We start from the raw sequence: 15189 nt of genomic DNA on the forward strand, positions 1-15189 counted from the left end.
GGTAAATGAAGGAAGAGTGTATCTTGGGAAGAGGAGAGCTGTTAGAGGATTGATGGGAGGAGGAGAGAGAAGGGAAACTGGGGTTGGGATGTACTGAAAAAAACAAAACTGATTTACAAAACGATGCGATTTTATTTTCCTACCAGTCTAGAGATTGCAAGTCAAAAGTGAAAAGTTTTGGAGTTGTTTCCTTCTGGAGACCATGAAGAACTGATTTTGTGCCTCTCTTCTACAGTATAGTGGCTGATAGTGATCTTTATCGTTGTTTTCCTTGGGAATACTACATTACTCTCTGCCTTGAAGGAGAGAGCATCGTTCCACCCATTATAGGTCTATTTGAGAAAGCACAGCCCACAAATTCTTCTGCCAATATCACCACAGTGTGTAATCTACTTAGTCCCCAAGAACTGCTCTCAAAAGCATTTTTTCCTACCCCAAACAGCAAACAGAATCTTAGGAAACAAATATACTTCCATGTATGTAAATGGAAATATATATGTATATTTATTGTTGTACATAGACACATAGAGTTTGATGCTATAGTTTTTATTTTCTAAAGATTACTTTACACACTTGATATCATGTGAATTTTGTCTACCTGTCCACTTACATTTTTTTTTATTGTTTTAATTTCCCCTTAGTTTATAAAGGCTAAGAGCAGTGGCCCCTTTCCTTCTTTGAAGCCCTGATTCGACGAAGTAGTAAAAAAGAGCAAGATTCTCTCTCTTTCTTCTTTCTTTCTCCTCTCCCTCCCTCCTTCCATCATTTCTTACCTTCTTTTCCTTTACTTTGCATTTCTTTCATAGTTTGATAATTTATTAGTACAGAGACCAGACTAACGTTCCTTGTGCTGTGCTGTGCATGTGTGTGATTTGAAAAAGTACATTGTACCCCTTGTTTTAGGTCATATTAAAAAACTATGCTCAATCTAAAATCTTATCTATATGTCTGTGAAAGTGATGAACATAGTTAATATTTATTTGTATTAGACATAAGATAAGATTGTGCAAAAGTTTTAATTATGTTAACTTACTTAACAATGTCCCACAGAGGAACGTGTTGTTTATATTTCTACTTGCTCAGTAAGAAAGTGAGACTCAGAGAGATTAAGTGACTTGCTCTGCTAGTAAGTTCAGAAGAAAAGCCACAATAAAGACTTTGTACTGATTTCATTTCACAGATAAAATAAAGACAGGAACTGAGTGACAGACCTGCCTTGCACCTTGAAAAAGCAATTCAAGTTTTCAGAATGCCTCAGAAACACCATTTACAGGTACAAAGAGAAAGTATTATAAAGTACAATTAAGATCCTGACACAATTAATGCCAGATCAAAGAATTTTACCTATTAGTTAATTAGCAAATAAATAAACTTCTTCAAATCTTCTCCCAAATGGCATGTGAGACAGAAACTTGTAAAACTGGTGCTGGATTGCTGGTTTGCTTACCTAAGCAGTCAATTTCTCCTATTAATAACCTGTGTCATTGATATTGAAAGCCTTTAAAAATCAATGGTTATTGAAGTCCTAGACAAGGTCTAAAAATATGTGTTTTTCAACATGAAAATAAAATGACAGGCTTAGCAGATTGATATTTCAAAGTGAATTTTGCTTTTTAAAAAATATGCAGACACTTTGTACACCTGAAATGAATTCTATGATGTAAAATTAAGGTTGCATTCTTATTTTTTATTTGTCTTCAGGAGCATGTCACCATTTGATACAACTAGTTCATTTGCTTCAAATAAATTTGACAGCCCTTGCCCCTTTTAAGGCTAAGCCAATAATACAGCAGGAAGCTGACTTCAATACATGGTGAAAAGTTCCCCACATATTCCTACCATAGTTTGAATTATCTGGACTTTTTATTGCCTCATTAAGTGTTTAAAGTGGAAGAATATTTTGAAATATATGAACATGTCTTTTTCCTCTTGCACTTTCCTGAAAATGATCTCTCCTGCACTGAGCCAGAAGTGATCTTTGCCTTGTGTAGAGCTTGGGGAGCAGTGTGTAAGGGAAGGATAATTGGCACAATCTTTTTAAATTCTCAATATGGGTCTTGAAAATTCTTTTGAGATAATGGCTTTGAAAACTGCCTTTGTGTTTCGAGAGCCACACACTAGAGAAAGGACGAAAAAAGAAGCATTTTTCTGAATGGGCAGAGCTTCCCTTCAATAAAAAACAAAATTTGAAAAATGGAGCTTGAAGCTTGCTACAGATCATAGAATGGGAGAGACAGCCTCCCTTGGCTGAAGACAGAGCCTGTAGAAAAGCAGAGAGTGGCACAAGGAGAGATGTCAGCTTGAGGCCATTGCCTTCTTCAAGGCTCATTGTCATGTGGGTATAGAAATTTAACAACATCTGTTAAGTGTTCTTATTTAAAATGAATTTAATTTTGTGCTTTATCTCCTTGTGGAGACTTACTGTGGGCCAGACAGCCAAAAACAAAGCAACAGATTGGGAAAAGTAGTCCCTGGGAATCCTCCAGGATTTTGTAGCTTATTGGAAGTGGGAGGGTGGGGATAGATAGAAACCAGCTGCTGGCTTATATAATGTATTGATATATTCTACTTACACTTTAACTACTCCTATGTACAGTTCTAGTTTGGTCCTTATTTTTCATTTGTATAAATTTACTTTCACAATTTTACAGAGTTTATTTCCACATACCAGAGAAGCATCTGGGAATCTCCATTGACTTTAAATCAGAAGCAGCCCAGCACCATGCAGTATATGAAAATTTCAATTCATTACTTGATAACTAATAAATATGATTAAAACAACAACAACAAAAAAAAAAAAAAAAAAAAAAAAAAAAAATCAATGGTTATTGCCTGAATTTAATCGCCAGGCTTCAAGCCACTAAACACTGCATCATAGATTTTCAATAAGGTGGTAATTGTGGACAAAATTGAGAAGGAAATTTACTCAGTAATGATATATTTTCATAATGTCTGTAATGACTGATAACAGTCCCAAGCTCCATTTTCTTTCTAAGGTAGAGCTATAGAAATAGGAGACTGTGTTGGATCTAATGAACTATTATTAAAGTTTTATGAAAATGGTAAGTCATGTTCCCATTTAAGGGGCAGAAATTTCAATATCCACAAAGCCATTCACCTGGGAAATGTGATTATATTTTTGGTTATGCTTCCTTCTAATTTGAGTTGAAAGTCATTTCTGACTGTCTTTGTGGAATGTGAATTATGAACTGCTATTCTCCATACTTTCACCAAGATTATATAGTGTGTGGTGTTCGTAGTCACTGGGAGCAGTGGTAATTTGTCTGTTGAAGTTATCTCAAGTGGAAAGACTAACACATGTCGAAGATGGAGAGAGGAGCATCTGCAGTCACGGCCATGCTGTGAGTATTTATAATTATTCCCCAGGCTTTGAAAACATTTAGTGCACAGGGACAGTGAGTGACCAGAGTCTAAATTAAGCTTATTTTTCATGTTTCTCTTCAGCACAAGAATGAAGCCTTCTTAAAAAAAATGTAACTCCTTGTGTTAGCAATGGACAGAAACTCCATTGCCTTCTCTATTAGATTTTTTCTCTCAAAGTACTTTTTACTTATTTTAATCTTTTTTTTTGTTTTGTTCATTTTTTGAGACTAAAATAACAGTTTAGTTCTCCCCTCCCTTCCTCTAAATCCTCCCATATATCCTTTCCTTCTCCTTTTCAAACTCATGGCCTCTGTTTGCGTTCATTATTACTGCATGTATAGTTGCTTTTGTGGATACATATAATTCCTAAATGGAACTTGTGGTGTCCATATCATGTTATTTGTGTGTGTTTTTTTCAGGGATGACTGGCACCTGACAATCAATTGACTCTTCAGTTGGGAGGGCTACATCTTCTACTCCCAGTTTTTCTCACTTGTGTATAATATTTGTGTAGGGTTGAGACCTCATGGGCTTTTCCTCACCCAGTTTGGCATGCCCATTGGTGCTATCCTTGTTTAGCTCACATTGGGAGGGTCATGTTGGTGAGACTTTATGGGTGTAGCTTCTGATGTTACTAGGAGTCTTATTCTCTTCTCCACTGAACATGTCATTTACTTATTTCTTCTCCATGCAGCATCTTTCATTTTTTTTTTTTTTGGCACAGAATCATGTTAACCTTCCTCTCAGCACTCTAGACATTTCTTCCTCCTTTAATTCATCACATGTGTTTATCAGGTTTCAATACATAAAATTAGTGTTCTAGAATTTCTCTTCATTCTGTTTTTGTTTAGACCCATAGCAACAGTGTCACACATGCCACTCTGCCAGTTACATTTCATTGTCAATTTAGGTTGATTTAGGGTAAAGCAAATTCCTGGGTGTGTCCATGTTGGATTTTAACTGAGCAGGGAATGACACCCTAAACAGGAGCTAGATGCATAGACTGAATAAAATAGAAACATGAAGGAGAGCAAAGGAGCATCAACATTCTTCTCTGATTCCTGTCTGCATATACAATGTCTCAAATGCTATCACACTCCAGCTGCCACACCTTCTCCATCACGGTGAACTTTTTCCCAAATACTATGGGCCAAAGTAAACCTTACTCTCTATACCTTTCCTTAGACAGATGCTGTAATCAAAACAGCAAGAAAAGGAACCAAAGTAACTGGACTATATATAAATGTGAATTTCAGCCCCCACCTTTCCTATGCCTAGAAAAATTTTTAGACATTAAATCTTCTTCCTGGATATGTTTTCTCAAATTATTCACAACCAATCTAAATTCTATCATTTCTACCATGACTTTATCTCATTTCAAAAGTTCATCAATCTCTTGTAATAATCATTTCACATTTAATACTGTCACTTGATGTCATTTCCAAATGTATTTACAGCATTTCTTTATTGGGAAGGTGCAGGCACATATGTTCGTTCCCACCCAACTATCAGTCCTTTAACAGAGGAGTGAGGATTAAGAAATAATAGATATGAAAAATAGAGATGTAAAGCAAAAGACAGAGACACAGGATGGCATCGGGAGGGCTCTGGGACAATATCACAGTCACCCCGAGTTTATTCCTCACAGACTTTTTGTACACCAGCAAGGAGAGAGGCAAAAGATCTCCCTCTTTCAAGGATGAAGTACAGACAAGTGTAAACACTTCCTTAATTCTCAAAGCATCTAGTAGCCACACCTTATGGCAAAACACCCCATTACCTAGTTATGAAGAGCAGGACATCTGGCAACCATGCCCTTGTGCAAACATCTTGCCATACAGCCTTGGAGAGCAACACAAACGCTGGCTCTCTGACCTTGAGTCAAGATGGAAGCAAACCACAAGTTGGAATCTTTGTGTGCACCCACACACTGGTGCTGTATAGTGTATTTGGAGGTCAGAAGACCAGTGGGGACTCTCCTTAGCTCTACTCCATGTTTCTATTTTATTCAGTCTATGCATCCAGCTCAGGTTTAGGGTGGTTTTCCCTCCTCAGTTACTTTCTTTCCACCATTTTGGTCCCAGGAACTGACTCAGATGATCAGGCTTAGTAGCACACAACAACATCCCCTGATGACCCGTCTCCCCAGGCAACTTGACATCCTGTTTTCTTACTGACATTTTATTCTGCTGTGTCTGTTTCTATGACCATGAATGTCATCTAACCAAACCCTCTCATGAACTATGGAAATACTGTCTAAACAATCATATCTGCAGTTTCTTCCTCCAAGTTCATATCCACGGAGGAGTTGACACAGCAGTTAGAACAAAGGTCAACTAATGACTGTAATGACTGCTAAGTGTCCCATTTGGGAAGAAGGAAAGTACAGGCAATCTCCAAAGTAGAAATTATTCAGTATGAGGAAATGATTACTGCAGTGTTGGAATGTGATCTCGAAGAACAAAAATAAATGGCTAGAATAATAATGAGAGGCTTCGGGGGCTTAGTGGGGACTTATGCTGGATTCCTGTTGAGACACTCAGAGTGTCAAATGGCTGGAGAAAAAGTGAGGTCAGAGCTTTGTGACAGAGTTCTGAAGCTTTGCTCCCATTTGTAGGATGAAGTGCTAAATGGTCTTATTAATAAAAAACCTGCCGGGCGGTGGTGGCGCACGCCTTTAATCCCAGCACTCGGGAGGCAGAGCCAGGCGGATCTCTGTGAGTTCGAGGCCAGCCTGGGCTACCAAGTGAGTTCCAGGAAAGGCGCAAAGCTACATAGAGAAACCCTGTCTCGAAAAACCAAAAAAGAAAAAAAAAAAAAAGAAAAAAAAAAAAAAAAAAAAAAAAAACCTGGGTCTGGTGGTGGTGCACATCCTTAATCCTAGCACTCGGAAGGCAGAGCCAGGCAGAACTCTGTGAGTTCGAGGCCCACCTGGGCTACAGAATGAGCTTCAGGAAAGGTGCAAAGCTACATAGAGAAACCCTGTCTCAAAAAAAAAAACAATAAATAAATAAATAAATAAATAACCTGGAGCCAGATATTGGGGTGAAAAGCTGAGAGATCAGAAAAGCAGAAAGAAGTCAGCCACATTCTTACCACTTGGAGATCCTCTGCCAAAGAGAGCTACTTCTGGTATACCCATGTCTATATGCCTTTCTGTTCTGCCATCTCATTTCCTCTCTTTGCTGAGCTACATCAACTTTCTCTTTCTGCCCAGCTCTGTCACTTCCTATCTATCTGTATAGACCTCCAGACCTTTATGGTTAATGCTGGGATTAAAGGTGTGTACCACCATGCCTGGCTCTGTTCCCAGTGTGGCCTTGAAATCACAGAGCTCCAGATGGATCTTTGCCTTCCAAGTGATAGGATTAAAGGCATGTGCTACCGTTGCTTGACCTCTGGCTGGGTTTTTCCTCTGATCCTCAGATAAACTTTATTGGGGTATACAGATAAAATACCACATTTACCATTTTTAACATAAAAATATTTTTAAAAGTTATAAGAAAAACTATATATAATAAGTGCAATAACTATATACAGTATATGTAAGCAACAAATACATCAACAATGTCTAGTCCATTTGCATTTGACAAATACAGAGAAAATACTCTGTTATCTGTCCTATTTTTGTGAATCCCAAGTATTGTATCTAATTTACCTTCTAACCTAATTTGCGTTACCAATGCTATCTTTTAATGTCTTTCAAACTTATACTTTACACCTCTTAGTGAGTTTCTTTTCTGAATTTATTAACAAAAAATTATAATTTCAACTATCTAATCTTCAACTCTCTCAGAGACCCAAGGAGAAAATAATATTATCTGGTAAAACAGGAAGTACAAACAAATGACTTCCAAAAAATGTGAGTTATGACAGAAAACAGCTAGCTGCCTGGACAGTCACCCAAGGTTTCTCTGCAACATTGGGACATCCATTTTGGCCTACAGGCTTAACATATCTGACAGACTCCTCTGTGAAGAAGGATTTTCTAAAGAGCCTTCCTACCTTGCCTTGGTAAGGATCAGCAGTCCTTTGTTTTGTGTCCTGCTTGTCCATTTTGGACAGCATACTGTCAGCAGTCGATGCAAGGGCACTTTCTTGCTCAGTGACTAACTTTTGCCACAATGAAAGCTAACTCCATGTGAAGATTCTTCAGTACCATCTTCTCTGAAATAGATTAGTGTTGCCAGGAGCAGACATGTCTCATAATTACAAAAATATGAAAAAATCTATTTTATTAAAACATAGATCTCTGAAGGGTTTGAAGATGATGTGTCTACATAAAATATATCACTGCTCGACCTTGAAAACATATCTAATGTGACTACAAGTTCAATTGTAATGACTACTTTCATTTCTTTATATCCTAATAGTTGAAAATAATAACTTTCAAGGATTAGCAAATTGCATTACATTATTAAATGAACTGTATAGGAAGAATATCTTGAACAAGATTAGAAATATATGTATAGTGTTTTCTAACAAAATCAATCTCAAATTTGTATCAATATACATAATTTGTATTCAATATACAAAAATACAATTCAAAATGTAAAATATTTAAAATTAGTTGCCTTTTTAAAGTAGATTCAATAATCTACCTTTTTATCTATATCATATCTATATCCCCCTTTTTTCTTTTCAGAGTAGATTCAATAATCTACCTCTTATCTATTTCCTCTTTTTTCTTTTTCTTTTTCTTTTTTTTTTCAAACAGGAACCTTAAATCTAATCTCCTTTGTTTAGCCTTTTTCCTGACTATTAACAATAACAACTTGTAACAACCATCCTAAACAAGGACAATTATCCAAAACCATGGAAAGATCACACACCACCCACCCTACCACTTGGGAATGTGGGTGTCCTTTTCTTAAAATTACTTCCTTCTGTTTTGTGGCAAAGGCATCTTTAGGAGATCCTGAAAAGAAAAATTTTGAATTAATTGTCAAGTCCCAGAAGAGGTAGCTGTATCATTTGTTGTCCTGTCTCTACATAATTCAAAAGTGCAGGGCTTATCTCAAGTCCTTGTTCAAGTAGTCTGTCTTGAAATTGTCCTGAACAGTTTGTAGTCCAAAGCTGATCTTTGGGTAATTTTTGTCAGCTTAGTCCCACTATTATTGTGCATATGGGATAGTTGTTGTAGGGCCCCATCATCTTTCTGGAGACTTCAAATTTGCTGTTAGGCCTGGTTGTGATTTCCTGCAGAAAACTGACTCAAACACAAAAACATATACAGGCAGCTAAATGAAGCCTTTTTTCTATAATTAACTAGTACTCTGTATGAACATTAATATAACAAAAATTTAAAATATATATACACATATTAATCTTATAAATTTGATATAAAATTCAAACCTATGAAAAGTTTTAAAGAATCAAAATAGAACCAAAGAGTTATGAGATTAGTCACAATAGAATAGTACATAATTTTGGTTTTCTTCTGTCCCATATTAGATGGCTCTTCTGACATGAGACAGAGATTTTGGATTTTCCTTTTAACAACCATGCTGTGTTTAGAGAAGGAGAGAGCCATGTTCCATCTCCAAAGCCAGCTTTAATTTTTAATTGAACTGAGACTACATAAAGACCATTTGTGTTAATTATCTGTAGAGAACAGCAGAAACAAACATTGAGGAAGACATGAAATTTTATGTGATATACAAGTATGTCAATTTACTCTTTTTCTTGGGACATTTTTTTTCTGGATGACTTGTTCTTTTTATTCCAATGTCTCATTTGTCCAGTGTTCTTCAGATTCTTTAGCTTTCATTCTCCTGAAAGACAAAAACAAAAATTCTTCCCCAAGCCTAACTTTGAGGAGGCTCCCTTTTGGCAAGTTATATCTAATTAAATGAAGAGCATTTGTTAGTGGTATGAATTAATTTAAAATTGGATGATCATGCTGGTTGATGAACTATCAACTCTTCTAATTAAGATGTCTCTTTTGTTCAAATTGATTTTAAAATCAACTCAGAGATCTTTTCCACATAAGTTTTTCATTGTTTACTCTGTTTATTTGGTAGAAATATCCATCCCAATATATCTTCCCTCTGCATTAAAATTCCTCTAGGAGAATGCTTAGAGAGTAAAATACCCAAAATTCATTCAAGCTTTGGATCCACATGATCTACATGTCCATCCTGTACTTTCTTTTCCACCAAGGCCAATTCATTCTCAGCTTCAGCTGACAATTCTCTTGGACTATCTAAGTCCTTGTTACCCTCTAAGGTAACAATTAAACCCTCTAAAGTAACAAATTACTCAGCTCATCACTTTTTACCCCAACAATATTCTGTAGATGAGAAATGTCTCCAAATAATCTTTGAAAGTCATTATGAGCCTATAATTGATCTCTTCTAATTTGTACCTTTTGGGATCTAAGTTTGTGTAAACCTATTTTATATCCTAAATAATTAATAGGATCTCCTCTTTGTATCTTTTCAGGAGCAATTTGTAATCCCCAGCAAGGCAAAAATTTTTTTACTTTTTCAAACATTCTTTCTAAAGTATCTGCATTTGAGTCAGCTAGTAAAATAGCATCCATATAATGATAAATTATGGATTTAGGAAATTTTTTATGTATCACTTCCAATGGCTATTATACAAAACATTGGCACAGGGTTGGGCTATTTAACATTCTCTGTGGGAGAACCCTTCATTGATATCTCGTAACTGGCTGAGAATTATTATAAGTAGGCACTATGAAGGCAAATATTTCTCTGTCTTTTTTTTGTAAGGGTATTGAAAAGAAACAGTCTTTTAAATTGATAATTATAAGAGGCCATCCTTTTGGTAACAGAGTAGCCAAAGGGATTCCAGACTGTAGAGAGGCCACTGGCTGAATTACTTTGTTAACTGCTCTTAGGTCTGTGACCATTCTCCATTTACCAGATTTCTTTTTAATAACAAATACAGGAGAATTCCAAGCACTGGTTGATTCTTCAATATGCTGAGCATTTAACTGCTCTTGTACCAACTCTTCCAAGGCCTGCAATTTCTCTGTTGCTAAAGGCCATTGCTGAACCCATACAGGCTTATCTGTTAACTATTTTAAAGGAGGAGCTGTTGGTGCCTTTGAAAGACCAGCAGCTGTTGTGCCCTGTTCTTGTACAATTGGATGGCTGATGCCTTCTTTATAATACCTCCTAATATTTCTCTCAGAAACGTGTTGGAGGAATGTTAATCTGGGTATTCCACTATTGCAATAAAACACAAACCCATAAATTCACAGCTATATTAGCTACATATGGCTTTAATTTTCTCTCTGTCCTTCTGGCCCTATACAGTCAACCCATCTTGTACTCTGTTTCACTTGAGATAATGTTCCAATCTCTAACAGCTGAACATTTACCTCCTGAAGAGACCAATTTGTATGCCAAGATTATGGTGCAATTATTGTAACATCCACATCTATGTCTATAAGACCCTCCAAGAGAACATCATTTATTCATATTTTTAATTTTGGTCTTTGCTCATTTATAGATGTTTGCCAAAAATTTTGCTTTATGGTTTCTCCTGAATTTCCTGTTCTCTCTGCTATAGCTCTTCTATCACCCCAAGCAGTATGGTTTATTGCAATAGGCACTTGGTTATTTAATTGCTCTGAGAAGGGGTTTCTTCTGTTATGGCAGGAAAGTATTGAACTAAATTTGTCATGAGGGTCTGTGAGAGGCTCCTCATGGCATTTTCCAACAGCAAAGACAAAGGATTACCTTGTTTGTCCTTTGTTGAAATACATTCCTTAGTCCAATATTTACCTTTACCACACCTTCGGCATAATCCAGAATACTGTTGTCATTGTTCCTTGAAGAAGCATTGTTTCTAGGAATGCCCTGTTTACAATCCCTTTTTAGGTGGCCTTGTTTACTGCAATTAAAACATCTGACATTGTTATTTTTCTTTAACCTCTTGAAATGACAAGATTTTTGCAAAAATTTTGACCAAAATCTGAGTGCTGTGAGCATTTTACACTTCTGCTTTTTAAAATCCTGATATGAATAATTTCCTTTCCATAGTAGCTACAAGTTAAGACTTGAAATGGTAAATGTAAGCCCCATTGCTTATCATGGTATAATTCTGAGAAAGATTAATTAATCAACAATACCATAATGCTGAATAATACTGACCCTAATAATGAGATTGCTGACTCCTCTACTTGGACTCTGAATGATGTTTTCTTTACCTTGGTTACCACAGAGCAAAAACATAAATTCTATATTGAAGGATGACATAATAACTGTAAATTATCTTGTATTGTGGATGTAGGCTTAGAGATATATAAAAATTCATTACAGAAAGCAGTGATTAATAGATACAGAAGTTAAATTGTTTCAGTTTAAAACTTTCCATGATAATCCCCCACACTAATGAGATATTTTTAAATATATGTTTTTGGTGTGTGTTTGTGTGTTTGTGTGTGTGTGTGTGTGTGTGTGTGTGTGTGTGTGTGTGTGTGTGTTATGGACTTTCTGTGTAGCCTTTGTAGGCCTCATGCTATTGGCAATACTTCTCCCTCAGTTTCCTAAATACTGATATTACAAATTTTTGCCATCATTCTTTGCTTTGGAGAAACTTTTCAGTGTGATAAGCAAAAATTCTCCTGAAATATAATATTTTATGGACATTTCTACAGTTACAAAGGAAGAAATATCAGAATTTCATAAGATTATAATCAACATAAAGACACATCCTTTAGTTATACCATCCAGGCATCAGAAAGATAGAAATCAATTCTACTCAAAGAAACAAGTATCAGGAGAAATCTTTACCAAATGGGTGTTTGTATCTTTAGAACTTAATCAATTTTAGTGAAGGATTACATAGAGACATAGAACTCTAAAATTATTTACACAGAACTGTCGATGATCTAAGGATTTGAGGACTGAAGCCATTCAGTCTCTTCTGTGTATTAAGATTGCTTTACAAGATAGCACTAGGTGTGCATTGGAGACATTAAGAAACCAATTGCTGAAACAATTTTCAGTGTCCTGTAGTTATATTCATGTCTGCATTTGGATTTTGCAGCTTAAAAATCTCTTATTGTAATGAAAAACATATTCATTTCATACATTTTTTATATAGAATATAAAAGCTACTGAGCTCATGATTATGTTAAGCTTTCTAGGACATAATTTTTTTCTAATAACTCCTACAATCAGCTTGTTTGTGAATTACATCTCACATTTATCAGCACTTATAACACAGTGGACATTCATCACTACTTTCTGTTTTCATAAGTTGATAAGCACTGAATACTTCACCATTTGCTATTGTGTTAAATGTAGGCAGTTTTTTGTTTGTTTCTGTCAGAATTTCCTCATTTGAAATAGGCCTTTTAAAAGGAAAGGTTAAAATAATATGGGTTGGACTAGTTAAGCATATATTAGACATTAAAATATTCAATCAATTAATATAAAATTTAAATGTAGATTGAATAGGTTGGTGGCATGGACATTATTGAGGACACAGGTACTATAATAACTGGGGTAGATCAAATAACATGATTTCATTAGAAGCCGATTTTTTTTATTGTTGTTGCAAGTCCATTCTGTATTTTTGTATTGATGCCATTGTGATTTGGGTACAATGGACTCTGATTAGCAGACAACATTCTATTTGCATTTACCAATTTGTAAGATTAATTTTGTCTAAGCATGAGACATCTGCAGACTATCTGCTGGGCCCGCCAAGTACCTCCAAAAATCACCCTAGACATATTTTACATCTGCCATCTTTTATAACCCAAACTGCTGCAAGTAGAAATGTGTATTTATCCTTTTTAATGAAAAGGAAGTGTCTGAATGCCAACTAGAATGCACAAAAGATTACATCTGAGTTACCAAGCTTGGCTTGTCTGACATTAAATGTTTTAGTAGCTAACTCTTATGAATTATTGAGATTCTCATCATTTAGCAAATGGATCCCATCCTGCAGTAATTATCACCATGCATCTTTTTCTTATCCTAGATAATGTGTCATCAAAGAGCTTGGAGTAAGGCTTTAAAAAGTAAATGATGGTATTTGTAGGTTTTCTACTGATGCAAGATGGTAACATTACACTTGGGATACTGTTCAACAGGTTTAAGACTGTAACAGGGTACATAGGAATGAAGCTTCAATTTCCCTTTCATATGTCTCTTTGGAAGAGTGGTATGTTCATATCAGAATATTACAATTTCTTGTACTCCCAAATTGTCAAAAATTGCAGTATTTCTGTTAATGCAATTGATTGGTTAGGAAGAGGAGAATCATTTTTGAAACAGTATCCACTTTGTCATTTCAGCTTCATTTCTGTTATTAGCCTATTGCTATGACCTAGTGTTGCTATGACCAGAACAACCTGAGAAATTTATTCATGTGATATATAATATTACAATGTAACATTATATATCATATGTTAATATGTAAATATATAATAATATATAATAAATCTTAAATATTTATTTATGTAAATAAATATCAAATACTCAGGGTAATTTTACACTTAATGAGTCATCATACATTCCATTTGTTTATTTTTGTGTGTGAATTTATAATGGAATACTTGAGATTTACAAGCTCTAGGAAACAAAAAATGGAGCAGGATGTAGTTTAATAAGCCTTCAGTAGTTTTCATAGGCAGAATCTATTGTATTGTATTCATGACATTTCTCATTTTACTTGATTTAGGTCCAATTTAGTTTTGAATAAAAAGACTGTTTTGCTACCTTACTAACATTTTGGCTTCAGACATTGTCTACCAAGGAAGTCCCTTAATCTTGGAATAAAAGACATGTAAATCACTCTTCATTTTATTTATAACTGAACACCAGAAACAAAGGTACAGGACTTTGAACAAATAGCTCTCTAGGAGTTTATCTATTTCTTATAGGAAGAAAATAATCTCTGAGGATTAGCTGTAGACTTGCTTGACTTTCTAGGTACCTAGGTTCTAGGTATGTGCTAAATCAAAGGCCAGCGAGGACACTCAGCAAATCTTTCCCGGAAGGCCCCATTCACCTCTTTGCTGATTTATGACTTCAAGAATGAGAGCTGCAGTTCCTTTCATTTGCACTCTCCTGTGCTGGCAGAACAGTCAGAGCCACTGGTCAGGGAGCTGTGTTACCAACTGACAGGAACTACTTCCCCACTGGCCTGAGGGGATGGGTGCAGCTATGAAACAGCAGTCCATGGGAGTTATATTTGCCCTATCAAGGCTGAAATACAAAAGAACCAAAATTACCCAAGGAAGTCAAGGAAGATACAAATGAGCCACAAATACAAACATTGAAAAAAAATCAATCAAATCCATGTGCTTGTGCAGACTGAGGCACAAACCTCATACTTACAACAGTGAACAGGAGCTCTGTTTTCTTCCTCAAGAGAGTATTCTGTAGTATTGTTCATCACTGTTCATTAACCCTGAGATGTTTATATTGAATCAGCCCTAGAACCTACTCCACAGTTAGAATCTCTAGTTGTGAAGCAGGCTCTAGGCGTGATGTATGATAGAGTGTTTAGGAGTCCAGATGGTATACTAGCTATGCAACAAGGGAAATGTTGGTAATGGAGAATTATTCAGATATTAGACAACTTGGAAGAATGACATTTAAGAAAAAAGTGAATACATGCATTAACATACATATGAATGTGTTGTGTTGAATGATTACAAAAACAAATTGTTCAATGGCAGAGACAGTCATGAGTTAGATAATTAACTCAGGGAGTTACTGTTATGAATTTAGGGTCACCTACAGGATAAACAGTTGATGGGGCAATTTTGAATTGATATATTGAACTCAGCAATTTATGTGTATATACTTTCCC

General features: G+C 35.6%; 1 protein-coding gene across 1 annotated transcript in view; it reads left to right on the top strand.

Annotated features, from left to right (window-relative positions):
- Window positions 1-698: 698 nt before the first annotated feature.
- Window positions 699-15189, top strand: part of Spock3 (SPARC (osteonectin), cwcv and kazal like domains proteoglycan 3) — a 466472-nt gene continuing 451981 nt past the window's right edge. Inside the window, exon 1 of the mRNA XM_052752354.1 lies at window positions 699-702. The gene's annotated coding sequence lies outside the window, so the exon portion shown is untranslated. The remainder of the gene's footprint in view (window positions 703-15189) is intronic.

This window comes from Peromyscus californicus, unplaced genomic scaffold (assembly GCF_007827085.1).
Source record: "Peromyscus californicus insignis strain IS unplaced genomic scaffold, ASM782708v3 Scaffold_23__1_contigs__length_62951481, whole genome shotgun sequence".
Lineage (NCBI taxonomy): Eukaryota > Metazoa > Chordata > Mammalia > Rodentia > Cricetidae > Peromyscus > Peromyscus californicus.